Here is a 6,849-nt window from a genome sequence, read left to right on the forward strand (position 1 = left end):
ATACATGAATGTATGTGAATTATGGCATGCCAACCTATTTAATAAACACATTATATAGTTATGTCATGTCATCCTGTTTACATCGTCTCATATTTTGAACTATGTCTTTCCATCTTTTTTAGTTAGCCATCATAATGTGAAATTGTGTCATGCTATCCTGTTTAGTTAGCCATCATATATGTGAAATTGTGTCATGCTATCCTGTTTGGTTAGACAACATAAATATGAATTATTTCATGCCCTCTTTTATTCCCCACTATCCATTGCACCCGCCTATCATACAATGTCTATACTTTCAATTACTTTTCTTGTTTATCAGCCATTTGAATTGGAGAGCGTGATGGCAGTATCTAAGGGAGTAACAACACGGTCTTCAGAAAATATAGTGCTACTAGTTGATGCAGATAGAACCACGGTTCTACTTGCCCAAGGACCAGATCCACCACACATAACCCAGACTCTCGCGGATTGTACCTCTACCCAGTTGGATAGAGAACCAGCTACACCCCTTTTAACCCCAACCTCGGCAGATAGTAACCCAGTTCCAGTTGACACCGCACCATCTCCACCATAGAGCACCCAAACATGAGCGGTTAGTAAGGGAACTGCAGTGCCCAAAGCACGAGGACCACCACTCCGAATCCCAACTCAACGCTTAAAGGAGAAGAAGATGTTCTCAGGTCAGGTTCTGTAGCTATGGTTCATACTCCTTTGCTCTTGCATTACTGTATTTACTCATACCAACTATTTTCAAATTTGAAGGATGGAATTGAAACTCCAATGGCGCAACAGGTATGTTTTAAACCTGTTTCTTTAACTGGTTTTCTGTTGTAACCTTCTCTATGTTGATTTCAGTTTCAATTGAATAAACAGTTATGTTCTCATGTCATGCACATTACAAGTGTTGTTATTGCTATATAGTTACCCACACTTATATTCTGTCTATTCTGCTTTGTCTTGAACAAATATTATTTGAACTGTGTCTCTATCTTGATTTGGCAACAAAAACTAGAATGATATAGACCATAAAGTGACCATGGCACATAGATATATGTTTGTTTCATGTTGTTATCCTGTCCACTTTACTACTGAACTCATTTACCAAAATGAGCTTCATATACAACATGGTAAACATCTGATGTGTCTGCTTGTTTCTCTTTTAGAATGCGGACAAAATATTGGAGAACAGTACCGCATTATCCAATGGTAAAGGAAGTAATGTAGATAAGGTTCAAGATAGTGAGACATCCCTGTTGGTCTCCAAGAAACCTGATAAAAACTATCTTGACGACGGTGAGGGAACCCAAAAGTCCTGTCTTGATGTAGTGTTCGAGTTACTGGCCACTACTGCTGGCACAAGCTCTTCGAACTCGCTGACTGAATCAGTTCGTCTTCTTGAGTCTCAACTTCAAGTTGAAAGACATCGATCAGATGTGCTGCGACAGGAAGCTGAAGGACTGAGGAAGTCCCTGCAGAATTCAGATGCATATTTTCTGGTGCAACAGCAAGCGCTGGAGGATTAAGCGCCAAACAAGAGAAAGTTAATAAGCTTGCTAAGCATCTTGCCAGCATTATGGGTACCCAGGATATTGTTTCTTGAGATCTTCTGAAGTGGTTTCAGTTCTGGATTTGTTTTGCTGCGGCGTTTATTTGCGCTGGTCACCAACTTTGACAACCAGTGTATATGATATGCTGCGTTGTTCCATCTATTTGCACTGGTGGTGAACTTTGATGCCCAGTGGATATAATATGTGTAACAACCGTGATAGCCTAGCATAAGTTGCTTGCTTATTTATTTCCTTGTTGTCTTGTTTATTTGTTTGCTTGTAGTCAGTGCAGTTCTTTTTAAAACTAGGCCACAGTAACCATGGGCTAATATTTACTGTAGTGACAATGGGCCTCCTACGGGCCGTAGAAACAGTGGGCCTTCTACGGGCCGTAGAAACAGTGGGCCTTCTACGGGCCGTAGAAACAATGGGCCTTCTATGGGCCGCAGAAACAATGGGCCTTCTACGGGCCGTAGAAACAATGGGCCTTCTACGGGCCGTATCATCAATTGGCCTTATACGGGCCATATGACCATAACGGGCCATCATTAATAGGCCGTATTTGATGACTCTATGAAAACGGCCCAACGTATTAACGGACCACAAACGGGCCGATGTAACCACGGGCTGAATTTGGCCACAAGCAGAAAATGACAGTAATGGGCCGTAAGTAAACGAATGCTGGAAATGAGCCCAAGAATAAATGGGCTCTGAGAAGGCCGAAAGATAACATTTGCCGTTAATGGGTATAAAGTGATATACTGTTCATTATGGGCCAGTTTCACCACGGGCCGTTAGTGGGTGTAAAGTGATACACTGTTCATCGCGGGCCAGTTTCACCACGGGCCGTTAATAGGCCAAGAGTTACATAGGGCCTCATATGGGCCGAAAGACGTCATGGGCCATACATGGGCCAGAAGTGAAAACGGGCTGGAATCATATTGGATGGCCCAGATGAAGCTACTGGGCCTAATTCGGATAGGGCATAACGGGCCTTGGGTTAGCGGGCTGTAAATGGGCTATATGCGAACAGGCCGTTAACAGGCTTTCCATGGGCCAGCCTGCCACCTTTTGACCAAGTAAAACGGGCCGGCCTTTTCACAGGAATGGGCCTCTGTTGGGCCGTGCCACATGTCGACGTATCATAGGCGCCTTCTGTCCAATGAGTGGATGACATCTGTCCCAACGGTGAGCCGACACGTGTTTCCTCCAGCCAATGATGATTTTACACGTGGAAAATCCCCATTGGTCAGGGCTGTTAACGGGTTATCGGATCCAAAACCCGACCTGATAGCTTAACGGCATTCCGTTACGGTGGATGCCACGTGTCGGTCACCCTTGACGAAAGCAGTTCTATGACGCGCGATTTATTGTCATGGAAGTGGACACTTCCATGATGATAATTTTGGTAATGTCATCGAACACTTCTACGACAGCACAGGTATGACTATCTTGATTCTGTCATAAATTTGTCATGGATGTACATGCATGACAAAAAACGTGACCTACTGTGACAAACACGTATCATCACGGAAGTGTATTTTTTTGTAGTGCTAGTAGCTTTTTTCCAAAACATGCAACTATGGCACAAGAACTATATAGTGTGCCAATAACTTTGAAAGATGGTCGCTGGATGAAGCTAATCCGACAATGTAGAGACAGGAAAATCCGAGCACTACTGGCCTTTGGATATCATCAACATTCCACTAGATCTGCCACATGTACTATTTAGAAGACTCCATGGTTGAACTTAAGCATAATGCACAAACCTCAAAACACAAGCGCTTCTCCTTTGTTCTAGAATCTTCTGTATCATAATTGATTATTTTTGTCTAAATGAATTGCCATTATTTGCTTTTTACTTTATGATTTACAATGCACAACCCCATGAATCTTAACATTTTTATAAAACTAATTGATTTTGAATGAAATGAACTATAAGAACTAAACGAACATCTACATCATGCATATATGACTCAAAGCTTTACATGCTATAGTGTGTATTTATTCATAATTTGGTTTCGAAATCTCATGCATTCAATACATGTGTACCTTACTAGTTTTGAGTAGAGTAGCAAATTTCACGTGGCCCGGGTATATCAAAATGTAGGGCCCATGCATCATTGCCTTTCGGTCGAACCTACGTCCACAAGTTTTTGTATGTACTATATCTCCACTGGTCCCCGAACCCAAAATGCTGCCTCATTCCCATAAAACCAAGCGGCCCACACATATTTAAGGCGTCGACTCGAACCCATTTACTATGATGTGGCCCCGCACGCTGTAGTACTCCTACAAACCCTACAGCCGCACTCATCATCGGTTTTTTTCAGGAGGACGAGGGAGAAGCCGATTTGTAGTGGAGGCGCTTTCAAAAAAAAGGATCTGTAGTGGAGACCCCTACCCTAGGGTGCCCTAGATAGTTGCCGCACGCATCATTGTTTTCTCTTTTCTTTATGCCTTTGCGCCCTAGAGTGAAATGATGGTTGCTTCATCCATCCAGCTTAATGCGGGAAAGGTGGGGCTTTGTGATTTGACCCCTCATTGCTCATTTTCTACTACATACGGCGCTACGACCGGGGTGCCTCCAATTCCAACCGCTGCTTCGAACTATAATTTGGTGCATCACACATGGAACAAGACGGTGGATGAGCCATATGTCGGCCAAAGGGGTCCTGTTAAGTGTGTCTCCATTTCGTGTGCGGACTGACCCTGCTTGAGTTGCTACGCCAACACGACAGGAGCAGCCTACCACTTTGTTTTGCTCCTTGGTGAATCCTGACTATATTGTTCTAAAAATATACGTGCTGAACTACCCTCTCCGTCTCGGTTTTTTATTTTTAGGCGTCTCGATTTATAGGGCCTGCACGTAGTTCTAGGTCATCCATTTGACTAACTAAATATGAGTTACTATGTCACAAAAAGTATATCATTGGATTCTTAAGTGGATGTAGTTGTATTTAGAAGTCGAGGGTGGGGCTTTTCCTGCGCGGTAGGCGGGGCAGTTCCGCCTAGTCGGTTCGACAGAGACGCGAGAAGGCGAGGGAGTAGGCTGCTGCAAACGTAGGGTTGTGTGATTTGACAGCGAGTTACTGCTGGATAGGTGGGGCCCCGTGATTTGACTTGCCATTATCATTTTAACTACGGAGCTACGACCGGCGTGAGTCTCCCGATTCCTGACCACTTCCATACAAGTGCCTCTCCCAATGCTCCATCATGTAGTAGAGGCTGGCTCTTGCATGAGAGCCCACTTCTCCACTTTCTCCTTGGCTCTCTTTGCTCCACATATGCAAAAATGCCATGTAAAGCGCACTATTGTACTTACTTTTACTTGCTCCTACAGGTGCTAAGCTTGACACATAGGCATAAAGTCTGATGTGGCAAGCTAATCAAGAAGAGAGACTAGTTTGGTGACCCAAGGAAGAAATGGTGCTAAGCGCGTGTACCTAGGTGAAAAGACAATTTTGAGTCTATAGCTAATTAAATGAAGCAAACTTAGCAACACCATTTCATTGGAAGAGGTCACCCCTTGGCAAATGCAATAAATACTAGTACTCCCTGTGTCCCATAATATAAGAACGTTTTTGGCACTACACTAGTGTCAAAAACGTTCTTATATTATGGGACGGAGGGAGTACGAAGAAAGGGATAGAGAGAAGTAAAAAAACACTTATAGCCAACCTTATAGCCAACCTTGTTGTAGTATGAGTGACTAAGTGATGACTATGTATGACATGCCAACATCAGATAGCCTAACACACCGTGTTAAATCTCCAAGGGCGCGACCGCATGAGCGACGCGACGGTCGTGGTAGGCACGACCATGATACGGGCTACTGGCAGCCCTTGGATCTGAGATCAAACGGTCGCATGGTAAGTTGCTGAAAATTTGCAGAATAACCCTCCAGGATAGGATATTCACCCATAGGTCTAGAATCACGCCATGCAACTGTTCGATCTCAGATCCAAGGGCTCTCGGAAGCCCGTATCATGGGAGAATGGAAATCCACTACCCCGCGGTTTCCATGCTGGCAATTCGCTCCTACTTGTCCCCGCACGTCCTTCAATACTACGGCGGTTCGCTCCTAGTCGTCCCGTCCATTCACATTACGGCAGTTCAACTAATCCTAACCCTCCTCCCAAATCCATGGCGTCCCAAATCTCCACGATCGACGGTGAGTACAAGGTTAGAACCATCACCGGCGATGAGTTCGACGTCATCTACACCCGTTCTTCCACGACGGTGAAAGGATGCCTTTCTCGCTTCAGACGCATGTTCGAAAACTCAGATGATGAGTGGGTCGCTAGGCTAGATGTTGAGTACACCACATTCCTGGGACGAGAGTAGGATCTAAATGACGAAGAGAGGAAGAAGCCGCCGTGATCCAGGTTTGCGTACATAACGTTTGCTTGGTCTACCACATATGCCATGCCGACGTTGAGTGCCAGGATTTTAAGAACTTCCTCAAGGACAAAATAGTGAAATTCGTTACTGTAGACTTTAAGAACGACAAAGAAGTCCTGGGTCAGATAGGCCTCGTTGTAGGCAACCCCTTCGACCTCTAGAAGAATCGGCTGCTGCCCTCTCGTCAGCCTTCAATGCTGACCCTGGCAGAAGCCATGGTTCATCCTTCATGCCCTAAACTGGAGAAACCTCATTACATGTTTCATCGTCATGCATGGCAGTGGAATGTACTAGATATAGACCACATCCACTACGCTGCAATGGATGGCTACCTTTGTTTCAATATCTACAAGGGTTGGATGAAGAGCAATAGCCAAGTGTGCGGTTCAAGCAAAGAAGTATCGGCCAAGAGGAAGAGGGACAAGGACGAAGTCGAGGACGTGGACGAGGACTCCGAGTAAGGTGGTAGTGTCGTTACTCATGGTGGTTCTAAACTTCTAATGCAGTGTCTACCGGATTAGTTGCATAGTTTAATTTCAGGTGTGCTTAGTTTAATTTGAGGGGTGTGTTGTGCTGAGCCCCCAACATAACTATGTTATGTTTCTTCTTGTTACTTTAACTCTTCAGTATGTACATACTACTAGTATTTCTTTAATAGAATTTAGCACCCCAATTAAGCATGCACTAGATTTTTTTAATAGTACTATATGCATAATTTGGCGACGAGCGCTCTCTATATGTACCACCTTCTTTTTAATTTCAATTTTTGCTCCATGGCGCAATCCATCGATAGTACTACAGTACAAAAGTATACATTTTCTAAAAAGGCTAGAGTACTGTTCATCACATATATAGCCAGTTAAATTCTCAACCTAGAACAACGTGCATGCCATGTAGT

Source organism: Triticum dicoccoides, chromosome 6B (assembly GCF_002162155.2).
Source record: "Triticum dicoccoides isolate Atlit2015 ecotype Zavitan chromosome 6B, WEW_v2.0, whole genome shotgun sequence".
In the NCBI taxonomy this organism is placed as follows: Eukaryota; Viridiplantae; Streptophyta; class Magnoliopsida; order Poales; family Poaceae; genus Triticum; species Triticum dicoccoides.